This window comes from Notechis scutatus, chromosome Z (assembly GCF_049901735.1).
Source record: "Notechis scutatus isolate UNSWTSFEM ecotype Mainland chromosome Z, rNotScu1.2, whole genome shotgun sequence".
Taxonomy (NCBI): domain Eukaryota; kingdom Metazoa; phylum Chordata; class Lepidosauria; order Squamata; family Elapidae; genus Notechis; species Notechis scutatus.
Genome location: NC_142025.1, coordinates 121,893,615 through 121,908,483, shown reverse-complemented (window position 1 = coordinate 121,908,483; position 14,869 = coordinate 121,893,615).

Sequence of the window (14,869 nt, the reverse complement as noted above, 5' to 3'; positions counted from 1 at the left end):
TAGTAAAGAGAAGGACCTGGGGAGACATGATAGCAATATTTGAGGGGCTGCCACAGGGAGGAAGGGGTCAAGCTCTTTTCTAAAGCACCTGTAGGCCAGACAAGGAATCATGGATGGAAACTGAACAAGGAGAGATAAGTTTCCCTTCTATTCCCTCATCTAAGTCATTAATGAAGATATTGAAGAGTACTGGGCCTAAGATGGAACCTTGTGGCACCCCACTGCTTACTTCCCTCCATGTAGACTTAGACCCATTAAGGACTACTTGTTGAGTACGGTTTGCCAGCCAGTTGCGAGTCCATCTAGTGGTGGTGCTATCTATTCCACTTTTTTCTAGCTTACTAAGGAGTAGGTTGTGGTCTACTTTGTCAAATGCCTTGCTGCAATCCAAGTATATTATGTCCACAGTATTTCACTGGTCTACTAATTTAGTCACTATGTTGAAGAATGAAATAAGATTGGTTTGGAATGATCTGTTTTTAACAAACACATCCTCACTGCTCATTATTACTTTACTTGTTTCTAGATGTTGGCAGATCTGTTTTTTTATTATCTTTTCCAGTATCTTCTAGGGTATTGATGTTAGACTGATTGGTCTGTAGTTTCCTGGGTCTGGTTTTTTTTTTTTTTTTTTTTTTAAGATGGGAACCACATCAGCTCTTTTCCAGTCCTCTGGTAGTTCCCTCGTGCTCCAAGATTTTTGAAAGATATGGTGCATTGCAGTGGTGGGATTCAAATATTTTTACTATCAGTTCTGTTGGCATGGCTTGGTGGGCATGGCATGGGAAGGATATTTTAAAATCTCCAGTCAGAGGTTGTATTTGCTGGTTCGCCAAACTACTCAAAATTTCCACTACTGATCCTCCAGAACTGGCTAGAACCTGCTGAATATCACCTCTGTTACACTGGTTCTGAGATGACCTCTGCCAGCTCCTTTAAACCTCTGGGATCCATTAGCCCTGGTGATTTGTGTTCATCAAGATCAGACAGGTGTTCTCTTACTATTTTTTTCCTTTTTTAACTTTTATTTCTGGTCTGTCTTTTACAGTTATGTTTTTGGTGGGTTGAGCTATAGTTTGTTTTTGCGTGAAAACCGATGCAAAAAATGAGTTAATCAGCTCTGCTTTCTCTCTGTTGCCTGTTACTTCCTTGCCATCTTCTCTCTTTAGTGGACCAACTGTTTTTTTTTTTTGTTTTTTTTCTTGTTAGTTACATGTTGGAAGAAACTTTTTTTTTATTATCTTTGACTTTTGTTGCAAGTCTTTGTTCATTCTGAGCCTTTGCTATCCTGACTTCGTCTTTGCAGATTCTGTCTATCTGCTGATATTCTGCCTTAGTTGTATGTCCTTCTTTCCATTTTTTGTACTTGTCCTTTTTTCTTTTAATTTGCCAGAGAGATCTTTGTGCAGCCATGCTGGTTTCTTCTTGGATTTCTTGTTTTTCTTTCTCAGTGGTATTGTGCTGGTCTGGACTTCTATGATCATACTTTTTAGAGTTTCCCAAGATTCTTGAGCTGTTTTCCCCTTTAGGATTTTCTTCCATGGAATCTTTCCCAAGTTCTGTCTGAGTTTATTGAAATCAGCTCTTTTAAAATACAAGACTCTGGTGTCATTATGTTCTGTTGCTTGTGTTTGTGTTATGTTGAATTCTAGTATGACATGGTTACTCTCACCCAAGGTTCCTGCAGTTTCAACTCCCTCTATCACTTCTTCTCTGTTTGTAAGAATTAAGTCCAATATGGCTGTCCCTCTAGTTCCACACTCTACCTTTTGGATAACAAAGTGGTCAGCTAAGTTGGTTAGGAACTTATTTGATTTCTCACTTGGTGCAAAATTAGTTTTCCAATTGATATCAGGATAATTGAAGTCCCCCATTACTATTGCATTGTGTTTCCTGCATATGTTTGTTAGTTGCCTGGCAAAAAGGTCATCTATTTTTTATGCTTGGTTGGGTGGCCTATAATACACACCTATGGCCATGTTATTCTTTTTTTTCTTTTATATTGACCCATATGCATTCTTGTAGGTTTTCATCTTTGGTTTCATGCATTTCTGTAGAAATATAGTGGTCCTTTGTGCATTATATGCACAGAAGGAGAAGAAAGCTGAGCCCCCATTGCACTGTAAAATCATTTCTTGGAGTTCTGAGTGCATGTCCAATTCAGGTAATGGAGGAGATGTCGACAACCAAAGAACACGAAGACACACTTGGAAGAGAGAGCAAGAAAGGACAGTACAAAAAGCTAATCTATTCCCCACTCATTTCCTCATCTGAGATCCTGGTTTAGTGGCCATGAAGGCAATAACCACAGTGATATTTTTGGCCAGTACACTAGAAATGGCCACTGAGATGGTGATGCCAAACATTGATTGTTGGAGAAGGCAGGTCACTTTGCCGGGCTGGGTGAGGAAGAACAAAGATGAGAGAAAATAGTGCAAAAGAGAGACAAGGAGGGTGTAGGTTATGAATCGGTTGTTGGCTTTGAGAATAGGAGTCCAGTACTTAATAAATGTTCCAAGTATCTATGATGTCAAGAAAAAAAAAAAAAAAAAACAGCTGCTGAGGCTAAACCAATTCCTAAAATTTCTTCAAAAGTTAGAAAAAACAGCATTTTCAGGATACATCCTTTCTTTTCTTTATTTGGATAATAATCTTCTGAACATTAAAAATGATCTAAATATATGTTTGTAAAATAAAAACTGATTTTTAACTACATTTATGTAATGCTTAAGGAATTCAAAGTATAAAAACCATGAAATGTCTCTGCAAACATTAAACTACATTTGACCCAGTATCTGAAATGTCCTAAAAGAGAATAAGAAAGCTAGATGACCAAAATCAAGTTCAATTGATGTGTTGAAAAGGAGAAAATCATTAGGTTAAAGAATTTTGGAAAATGGTGAAAATAAAGCAGCATGAGCACTGAATTTGGAATGAACAATCATAGTAAATCTTAATCATCATAAACATCTTACACAACTCTTACTCTGACAGAAATAAAAACTTCTACCTTCCTATCAGTTATATGTTTCCTATAGATAACAGTCTTTCTAGTCATTTTTCAGCCATTTATCTGAGCCAGAAAAATCACTGGATGCACTAATGTCTCTTTGTGAGTTTCTCCCTTTGTTTGAGGTCAGGCCGGAAAACAATGATGTGGCATTTTGGCAAAAATATGCACCCCAGTAATGCAGCACTAGAGGCCAAGATGGAGAAGATTTCCACAGCTACCATGGCTTTTCCTTTTGTGCTCAGATAGGATGGAAAGAAGGAGATCCACACACTGCAAAAGGCCAACATGCTGAAGGTGATTAACTTGGCTTCATTAAAGCTGTCAGGCAATTTACGGGCAAGGAAAGCCACAATAAAGCTGGCGATGGCCAAGATACCCATGTAGCCCAAGACACAGTAGAAGAAGAAAGCTGAACCCTCATTGCACTGTAAAATCATTTCTATAGCTCTGAATACATGTCCAATTCAGGGAATGGGGGAGATGTCAACAACCAAAAAATACAAAGGAACACTTGGAAGAAAGAGCAGGAAAGAATAGTAGAGACAGCCAATCTATTCCCCACCCATCTCCTCATTTGAGATCCTGGTTTAGTGGCCATGAAGGCAACAACCACAGTGATGGTTTTGGCTAGTACACTAGAAATGGCCACAGAGAAGGTAATGCCAAACATTGATTGTCAGAGAAGGCAGGTCACTTTGCCAGGTTGGCTGAGGAAGAACAAAGGGGAGAGAAAACAGAGCAGAAGAGAGACAAGGAGAGTATAGGTGAGGGACCGGTTGTTGGCTTTGACAATAGGTGTATTCCTGTACTTAATAAATGTTCCAAGTACCCATGATGTCAAGAAGAAGAAACAAAGAGCTGCTGAGGCTAAACCAATTTCTAAGGTTTCTTCAAAAGTTAGAAAGACCAGCAGTTTCAGGATACATCCTTTTTTTTTCTTTATTTGGATAATGATCTTCTGGACATTTAAAACAGTCATCCATATCTGTAAGGAATATCCAGGATATTATTTTCATCTAAGCAATCCATATTATTGAGGGGTGCTTAGTGCTCTCTGAACTTGCTTGTTTCCTTGCAGACATTTTATTTCCCTAACTAGGTAACATCATTATTGCGAGGAAGGAGTGTTGTTTGCTCTTTGTTTATATTCTGGTGTCTTGACTGTCAGTGTGGGTGGGGACTGTCTTAGAGATTATTTAGTTGGGCTCTTTATTGGTGGCTCTTTTGCAATTTTTTGATTGGGGTATTGTTTAATTGATTATTGGTCTGAAGTTAACACTGGAGGTAATCTGTGTTGATCTGGGTGCTGATTACTGGTGGAGAGCTCCTAGAATCTTTTTGTTCTCTTTGGGGCTGATTGATTGTGTCTTTTGCATAGTCTACATGTGTTGTTTATTGATAGCTGATTTGTCAGAGTGCCAGGAAATTCCCTGGCATTATTGAACTTGGCCCAGTCAAGGATTGTCACCTTTTACCAATTGAAACTATAGTTACCTCTGTCTATATGTTGTGAATTTAAAGAATTTTCTTCATGTCTTCTGATCATCAGTTGCTGTTTATGGATGCACTCTGCCAGTCTTCTGCCTATTTGTCCTATATAGTGATTGTTGCAATTCTGGCTTTGTATGTTGTATGTTACTCCTGCTTTTTTCTTTTAGGATTGCTGGGTCTTTTGGTTTGCTTAGGATGTTTTGAAGGGCTTTAGTTGGCTTGTGTGTTACACTGATTCCATGCAGTTGTATAATCTGTTGGTGGCTTTGGGGATATTCTTTACATATGGCAATGTAATTCTTTTTAGGGTTTGAGTTAGCTGTGTAGATATCCATTTTGTTGGAATGTGTTACATAGATTCCCAATTTCCCTTTTTTGTTGTTCTGGATTGCTGCAATGTGTTTGGGCTCATTTAAATAAATTCCTTTCACTGGATACCCATACAACTAACAGCAAACAGCACTCCTTACTGGCATGGATAATGTCAACTAGTTAAGGAAATGAAACATTTATAAGAAAACAAGCAAGCTCAGAGAATAACTAGGACTCCTCATTTCAATGCTGAGCTGCAAATATTCTCCTTTCTTGGTAATCCATATTATTGAAAATCATTTTATTAATTTCGTGCAACCAATTAATTTACTAAAATTTGCTTAAGTTTAATGAAATATGCTAGAATTCCTACCCTACCATTTTGATTTGAAATCTTCCCTTCTGGGCATGGAACACAGTCATAGCAGCAGAATTGATCCCCCTAAATACTTTTCTTCCAGGATCCAGGGAAAAGAGGGTCATTACATCCGGAAAATGGAGGAACCTGGTAATAAACATCAGGGCTGGCATTCAAATTTCTTAACAACTGGTTCTGTGAGCATGGCCTGATTTGTGGGTGTGGCTTGGTGGTCATGTGGCTGGGTGGGCATGGCTTGTATGTAAATATTGTAAATATTTATGTAAATATTGAAATTATTATTTAGAAAAGAGCAATTTTTACCTAAAACCAGGTAAAGCAGACAGACAGATTGAGTTGCTTGCAGAATCACAGAGTCACTCAGAGATCTATCTTTCACATAAAATTTGCTTGCAAGCAAACTCACAAAGTTAACTCACAACACACCCTGTATGTACAAAACAAAAAAGCAGATTACCCATATCAATAAGGAAACTTCAATCCCAAAAGAGATCACTCTGGCGGAAAAACAAATCTGGTAACGTTGCCAATTTCAAAAACCGATACAAAAATTTATGCCACCAGATAAAGACTGAATGCACCAATTATCACATTAAACAAGAGGAAAACCTTCTAAGCACCAATTCCACCCGAGCTTTTTACAATTTTGTAAACAACAAACTAAAAGACTCAAGGTCCATCCCTCCCTTGATAGGACCTGATGGTAAAGACTGCACCATGCGACACCATTAAAGCCAACATCTTTAACACATTCTTCGGCTCAGTATTTGTAAACAGCAATGGATCATGCCCAGTATTTCCTAGCCGTACCACAGATAACAACAATGATCTAATACATATCGATTTCACAGAAGACAATGTCGAAAAATCACTACGCAATCTAAAACCATCTCTATCTATTGGACCGGATGGAATATGTGCCTACTTCTTAAGAAAGCTATCCACTGCCATAGCCAAACCTCTAAGCATAATCTTTGAAAAATCTTTCAGGACCAGCTCCTTGCCTAACCTATGGTCACAAGCCACAGTCATCCCCATCTTCAAAAAGGAGACCCAAGCCTAGTTGAAAATTACAGGCCAATCTCCTTATGCTGCGTCACCTGTAAAGTCATGGAATCAATTATTAACCAATCCATCATCCTCCACTTAGAGTCAAACAACCTACTCTCCAATAAACAATTTGGTTTCATAAAAAACTATCCTGTAATCTGCAACTCTTACACTGCAAAAACATATGGACGACACAACTCGACCAGGGCAAAGCAATTGACGCAAATCTACATAGACTTCTGTATAGCCTTTGATTCAGTGGTACACGACAAACTACTCCTAAAAATAAAATCCTATGGTATCTCTGGACAACTGAATAACTGGATAGAAGCATTCCTGTCAAACAGACAACAAATGGTCAAAATCGGGAGCGTTCTATCAAATCCAGTACCTGTCAATAGTGGTGTCCCCCAGGGCAGTGTTCTAGGACCAACTCTCTTCATACTCTACATAAACGACCTCTGTGATCATATTAAGAGCAATTGCGTTCTCTTCGCTGATGATGTAAAGCTGTTCAATACCACAGACAATACTGCTACCCTACAAAAAGACCTTGACTATGTATCTGAATGGTCAAACAAATGGCAACTCCAAATCTCAACAAATAAATGCTCTGTCTTACATATTGGCAAAAAAAATCAGAAAATAAAATACAAGCTGAATAGTCAAGATCTTGTTGATGACCCAAGCTCTGTAAAGGACCTTGGAATACTCACCTCTAATGATCTAAGTGCTAGAGCCCACTGCAACTACATAGCCAAAAAGGCATTAAGAGTTGTTAACCTAATCCTACGTAGCTTTTTCTCTGGTAATATCACACTACTAACCAGAGCATACAAAACATTTGCTAGACCAATACTCGAATACAGTTCATCAGTCTGGAACCCTCATTACATATCTGATATTAGCACAATTGAGAAAGTCCAGAAATATTTCACAAGAAGAGTTCTCCACTCTTCTACTCGTTGTAGAATACCTTATGCCACCAGACTTGAAATTCTAAAACTAGAAATCCTTGAATTACGCCGTCTTCGGTCTGACCTAAGCATGGTATATAAAATCATACATTGCAATGTCCTACCTGTCAATGAATACTTCAGCTTCAACCATAACAACACAAGAGCACACAATAGATACAAACTCAAAGTAAACCGCACCAAACTTGATTGCAGGAAATACGACTTCAGCAATAGAGTGGTCAATGTCTGGAATACTCTACCCAACTCTATAGTCTCTTCCCCAAACCCCAAAAACTTTAACCTTAGACTGTCTACTATTGACCTCACCCCTTTCCTAAGAGGTCTGTAGGGGGCGTGCATAAGCGCACCATCGTGCCTACCGTCCCTGTCCTATTGTTTCTCTTATTCTTTTATTTTTCTTATATGTACCCATTTCATGTATTCACAACTATGTATACACTTATACTTATTATCTTGTAAACAATTGGCAAATCAAATAAATAAATAAAATAAATAAATAAATAAATATTGATTCTTTTTTTATAAAAGAGAGCAACTTTTACCCCAAATCAGGCAAAGCAGGCAGGCAGATTGAGTTCCTCACAGAATCACAGATTCACTCAGAGATCTACCTTTCTATAATCTATTACCTGAGTCTGCACTGAAAAATAGAAGCTAGAAAGGTTCAGCTCTGCTTTTAGATGAGCTAGAAAGCAAGAAATCCAACAATTTCCTGCTTTCTAGCTCATCTAAACATCCCATCACAGCTGATAGTCAGAATAGCTGATGGTCCAGGGGAAAAAAAGGAAAAATAGGAACTTACCAAATATAAGGAGAAAGCACAAGGCAGGCAACTTGGATGGTGCGCATGCCAGGTAAGGAGTGAATGGACTGGAAGGTGACAGGAGGGACAGACAATGGCATGATTTGCCACTTTTCCGAACTGTGTAGAATCATAACAACCAATTCAATAGAACCAGTCTGATAAACATAAATGGTTTGTAATTTTTCTTCATTATGATCCCTGGACTCAAACTCCCAGAATCTGCCAGCCAGGAAGGCATCCTTAAGACCCATAGACTCCAACACCCAGAATTCCTCAGCCAGGAAGGAATACTGAAGACCCATGGACTCCAACTTCAAGAATCTGCCAGCCAGGAAAGAATGCTTTAGACCCACAGACTCCAACTCCCAGAATTCCTCAGCCAGGAAGGCATCCTTAAGACCCATAGAGTCCAACTTCCGGAATCTGCCATTCAGGAAGGAAGCCTTTAGACCCATGGACTCCAACTTGAAGAATCTGCCAGCCAGGAAAGAATCCTTAAGACCCATAGACTCCAACTCCCAGAATTCCTCAGCCAGGAAGGAAGCCTTTAGAGCCACGGATTCCATCTCCCAGAATTCCCCAGCCAGGAAGGAATCCTTAAGACCCATGGACTCCAACTCCCAGAATCTGCCAGCCAGGAATGCATCCTTAAGACCCATAGACTCCAATTCCCAGAATTCCTCAGCCAGGAAGGAATCCTTAAGAAGCATGGACTCCAACTACCAGAATCTGCCAGCCAGGAAGGCATCCTTAAGACCCATAGACTCCAACTCCCAGAATTCCTCAGCCAGGAAGGAAGCCTTTAGAGCCACGGATTCCATCTCCCAGAATTCCCCAGCCAGGAAGGAATCCTTAAGACCCATGGACTCCAACTCCCAGAATCTGCCAGCCAGGAATGCATCCTTAAGACCCATAGACTCCAACTCCCAGAATTCCTCAGCCAGGAAGGAATCCTTAAGAAACATGGACTCCAACTCCCAGAATCTGCCAGCCAGGAAGGCATCCTTAAGACCCATAGATTCCAACTACCAGAATTACTCAGCCAGGAAGGAATCCTTAAGACCCATGGACTCCAACTCCCCAAATTTCTCAGCCAGGAAGAAATCCTTAAGACCCATGGACTCCAACTCCCAGAATCTGCCAGCCAGGAAGGCATCCTTAAAACCCAAGGACTCCAACTACTTGAATTCCTCAGCCAGGAAGGAATCCTTAAAACCGATATACTCCAACTCCCAGAATTCCCCAGCCAGGAAGGCATCCTTAGACCGATATACTCCCAGAATTCCTCAGCCAGGAAGGCATCCTTAAGACCCATAGACTCCAACTCCCAGAATTCCTCAGCCAGGAAGGAATCCTTAAGAAGCATGGACTCCAACTACCAGAATCTGCCAGCCAGGAAGGCATCCTTAAGACCCATAGACTCCAACTCCCAGAATTCCTCAGCCAGGAAGGAAGCCTTTAGAGCCACGGATTCCATCTCCCAGAATTCCCCAGCCAGGAAGGAATCCTTAAGACCCATGGACTCCAACTCCCAGAATCTGCCAGCCAGGAATGTATCCTTAAGACCCATAGACTCCAACTCCCAGAATTCCTCAGCCAGGAAGGAATCCTTAAGAAGCATGGACTCCAACTACCAGAATCTTCCAGCCAGGAAGGCATCCTTAAGACCCATAGACTCCAACTCCCAGAATTCCTCAGCCAGGAAGGAAGCCTTTAGAGCCACGGATTCCATCTCCCAGAATTCCCCAGCCAGGAAGGAATCCTTAAGACCCATGGACTCCAACTCCCAGAATCTGCCAGCCAGGAATGCATCCTTAGACCCATAGACCCCAACTCCCAGAATTCCTCAGCCAGGAAGGAATCCTTAAGAAGCATGGACTCCAACTCCCAGAATCTGCCAGCCAGGAAGGCATCCTTAAAACCCAAGGACTCCAACTCGCCGAATTCCTCAGCCAGGAAGGCATCCTTAAGACCCACGGACTCCATCTCCCAGAATTACCCACCCAGGAAGGAAGCCTTCAGACCCACGGATTCGAACTCCCAGAATTCCTCAGCCAAGAAGGCATCCTTAAGACCCATATACTCCAACTCCCAGAATTACTCAGTCAGGAAGGAATCCTTAAGACCCATAGACTCCAACTCCCAGAATTCCTCAGCCAGGAAGGAATCTTTAAGAAGCATGGACTCAAACTCCCAGAATCTGCCAGCCAGGAAGGCATCCTTAAGACCCATAGACTCCAACTCCCAGAATTCCTCAGCCAGGAAGGAATACTGAAGACCCATGGACTCCAACTTCAAGAATCTGCCAGCCAGGAAAGAATGCTTTAGACCCACAGACTCCAACTCCCAGAATTCCTCAGCCAGGAAGGCATCCTTAAGACCCACGGACTCCAACTCCCAGAATTCCCCAGCCAGGAAGGCATCCTTAAGACCCATAGAGTCGAACTTCCAGAATTCCTCAGCCAGGAAGGAAGCCTTTAGACCCATGGACTCCAACTTCCAGAATTCTTCAGCCAGGAAGGAATCCTGAAGACCCATAGACTCCAACTCCCAGAATTCCTCAACCAGGAAGGAATCCTGAAGACCCATGGACTCCAACTCCCAGAATTCCCCAGCCAGGAAGGCATCCTTAAGACCCATAGACTCCAACTCCCAGAATTCCCCAGCCAGGAAGGCATCCTTAAGACCCATAGACTCCAACTCCCAGAATTCCTCAGCCAGGAAGGAATGATTAAGACCCAAGGACTCCAACTCACAGAAATCCTCAGCCAGGAAAAAATCCTTAAGACCCATGGACTCAAACTCCCAGAATCTGCCAGCCAGGAAGGCATCCTTAAGACCCATAGACTCCAACTCCCAGAATTCTTCAGCCAGGAAGGAATCCTGAGGACCCATAGACTACAACTCCCAGAATTCCTCAACCAGGGAGGAATACTGAAGACCCACGGACTCCAACTCCCAGAATCTGCTAGCCAGGAAGGCATCCTTAAGACTCATAGACTCCAAGTCCCAGAATTCCCCAGCCAGGAAGGCATCCTTAAGACCCATAGACTCCAACTCCCAGAATTCCTCAGCCAGGAAGGAATGATTAAGACCCAAGGACTCCAACTCACAGAATTCCTCAGCCAGGAAGAAATCCTTAAGACCCATGGACTCAAACTCCCAGAATCTGCCAGCCAGGAAGGCATCCTTAAGACCCATAGACTCCAACTCCCAGAATTCCTCAACCAGGAAGAAATCCTGAAGACCCACGGACTCCAACTCCCAGAATTCCCCAGCCAGGAAGGCATCCTTAAGACCCATAGACTCCAACACCAAGAATTCCTCAGCCAGGAAGGAAGCCTTTAGACCCACGGACTCACACTACCAGAATTACCCAGTGAGGAAGGCATCCTTAAGACCCATGGACTCCAACTCCCAGAATTACCCACCCAGGAAGGAAGCCTTCAGACCCACGGACTCCAACTCCCAGAATTCCTCAGCCAGGAAGGCATCCCTAAGACCCATGGACTCCAACTCCCAGAATTACCCACCCAGGAAGGAAGCCTTCAGACCCACGGACTCCAACTCCCAGAATTCCTCAGCCAGGAAGGAATTCTTAAGACCCAAGGACTCCAACTCCCAGAATTCCTCAGCCAGGAAGGAAGCCTTAAGACCCATAGACTCCAACTCCCAGAATTCCTCAGCCAGGAAGGAATCCTTAAGACCCAAGGACTCCAACTCCCAGAATTCCTCAGCCAGGAAGGAATGATTAAGACCCAAGGACTCCAACTCCCAGAATTCCTCAGCCAAGAAGAAATCCTTAAGACCCATGGACTCAAACTCCCAGAATCTGCCAGCCAGGAAGCCATCCTTAAGACCCATAGACTCCAACTCCCAGAATTCCCTAGCCAGGAAGGAAGACTTTAGACCCAAGGACTCCAATCCCAGAATTCCTCAGCCAGGAAGGAATTCTTAAGACCCAAGGACTCCAACTCCCAGAATTCCTCAGCTAGGAAGGCATCCTTAAGACCCAAGTACTCCAACTCCCAGAATTTCTCAGCCAGGAAGGAATCCTTAAGACCCAAGGACTCCAACTCCCAGAATTCCTCAGCCAGGAAGGAATCCTTAAGACCCAAGGACTCCAACTCCCAAAATCTGCCAGACCCTATATTTTATTTCCCAAAAGATAGATAAAAAGTTGTAGCAATTTAAAAAACGTAGAAATTAGAATGATGTACAATATTTCCTATTTGTAGGACAGGGTGAACAAATAATTCCACTTTGTGACAATCTCATGAAAAAAAACCCTGAATTTATTAGCTTCATCCACAAATTAAAATGATGTAGAAACCACAATTATGTGGAAAAAGTCCTGTTTGAATGGCAGGGAGAGTAAATAATTTCACAAAGTGACAATTTCATTGAAACATGGCCATTTGGTTTCAAATGGAAATAAAACAAAATATACAAACATGGCTTTTGTATTGTAATATCATTTTGTCAATTTAATGTGTGCTTGGTCTTCAACATTTGAAAAGAATATTCCACTGTTTCTGTAAAATCCAGGAATCAGATTTTGAAAAAGACTACGTTCAATATTGGATCATAATGGATCAAGGCATGGTCAATTCACAAATTCAATACCTGGTTAAAAGCTGTATTCCATACAATCATGTCTTCATCAATCCATAATTCCTTCCCTCTTGGAGCCTGTAGATCCAACTTTCCAACTCTAACTCTCTGAAAGGATCTATTAGGAAATGTGATCAAGTTGGTGATGTCAAATCCACCTGTTGCTTCCCCTTTCTCATTCAGGAACACTCTCTCCCCAGCTGAATTGTTAAAAGAAATGCCTTGAAGAAATGAATGGAGCTACTTGAAGGGGAATAGAAGAGAAAGGGAATTGAAAGCAATATAATAGAGAAGAAAACAACATATTCAAGTTTCATTCACTCATTCTTCCCATTCCAATAACTAATTAAATATATACACTTAGAAATTTGATGATCAATACTGCATGGAAATTTACATTATTTATTTTATATTATCTTAAGAAAATATAACAATGAACAGAAGAAGAATGAAAATAGGCTTTTGGAATTATGTCACTTTATCCAATTAAGTTTACTAAAAAAAACTAATTCAAGTTAGATCATATCTAACATTTACTCATTGGTACAAAGCTATTTGAGATTCTGAGGTCTGACTAATTTTCAGATTTTAGAATTTGAGACACAAGCTTTCTTTAATAGATGAATGAGAGTTAGTTACTATTGCAAACATAGGGCTGTTTCATACTATGCATGCCACATTTAAATTCCTCTAAATATCTGACAGAGACAGAAAACTCAACTTGTGACTGATGAAAAAATTAATGAGCCACACAGAATGTTCTCGGAGAATTGATTATTTTGGGAAGTGATAACAAAAAGTAACATAAATTATCATTTTAACCATGATTGTGCAAGAATAAAATTTGGAGATTTCTCAAATAACTCCTATCAACATGTGTGGCTTTGCTCCGCATATGGAAGGCTTCTCACTGGGTGGTCGAATGCATCAAGAAAGACACCAACGCAAGTTCTATCTTGGGTGAGCTGCCCCGATCAGAGTTAGGGGAACTCTTTTTATTAAGAACATACAAAAGAGGTGAGCTCCATCCAATCATTATGTTACATGCGTAGGAATGTTAGTGGATGTATAGTATCTTCCAATCACAATGCCATGGTCAATTTAAACTAGCAAACCAACGCCTGCATTTCAGTTAACTGCCCTTGTGACGTGTTAATGGCCTTGTTCCTAGTACCTACTTTCAGCCTACGTGAGACCTGGCATGTACTGGAACTATTGAGGTTGCTCACGTGAGGCTTGGCACACAATGGAATTGGCCCATTACAGCATCTCCTCTGTTTTAGTTTTATATGGAGGAAATTCTTCTGGATCTTCGTCACTACCCATGCAAAAACTTGTGCGAACGCACACATCAGGGTCTTCTGAGGGTATGACTTTGTACAGAGGTTCTTTTTCCCAGAGGGCATTAACCTGTGCAATGGCGCGCTTTTCAGCTAATAAAGACAGACTATTGGAGATGAATACGAACAAATATTGGTAACACACATGGAAGAATAACGCATCCTGCAGCAATCATACCTATGAGAGCTACTATGGCTTGTAATCCTGGTAGTTTAGGGAACCAAGAACTAAAAATATTCTTAAAATCAATACCTTGCCATACTTGATTAGGATTGTAGGTTAATTGTCGCATCTCAGTTGTTAATTGTGCTACTACTTTGCCAACTTTGTCAATTTGAAGACAACAGTTCGTAAGATTGAACCTACCACATACCCCTCCTTCTTTGGCTAGTATGTAGTCTAAAGCTAAGCGATTTTGGTAGACAGCTGTGCGTAATTTGTCCGTAGCAGTCACTAGAGTGTTTAGAGCCTTGTCTATACGTTGACCTGCTAAATCTAAAACAGCTTGTAAGCGAATAATTCTATTAATCATGTATATGGGGGTTCTGGACCCGTCTTGGGCCCAACTAGCAATGTTGTAGGTGCAGACTATTCTTTCTGAGCTCCAGGTGTCCCCTTCATATTCTGATTGACAGGGGAAACCTGCAAAGGCATTATCGGTGTTTCTTTTCCTGCGGGATAATGTATCATACACAGGGATGCCCAGTTCTTGCTTAATGGAGATCGGTAGGAGGAAAAAGGAAGGTCTTATCCACCCCAATACACATGACCCTTGCCAATCTGCTGGAAGGGACGGATAGGCTAGGTTACCACAAATCCAATACATGTTATTTGGAGCTGTCCAAATTTGGGAGGATGTTGTGTCATAGAGATAAGGTAGGAGG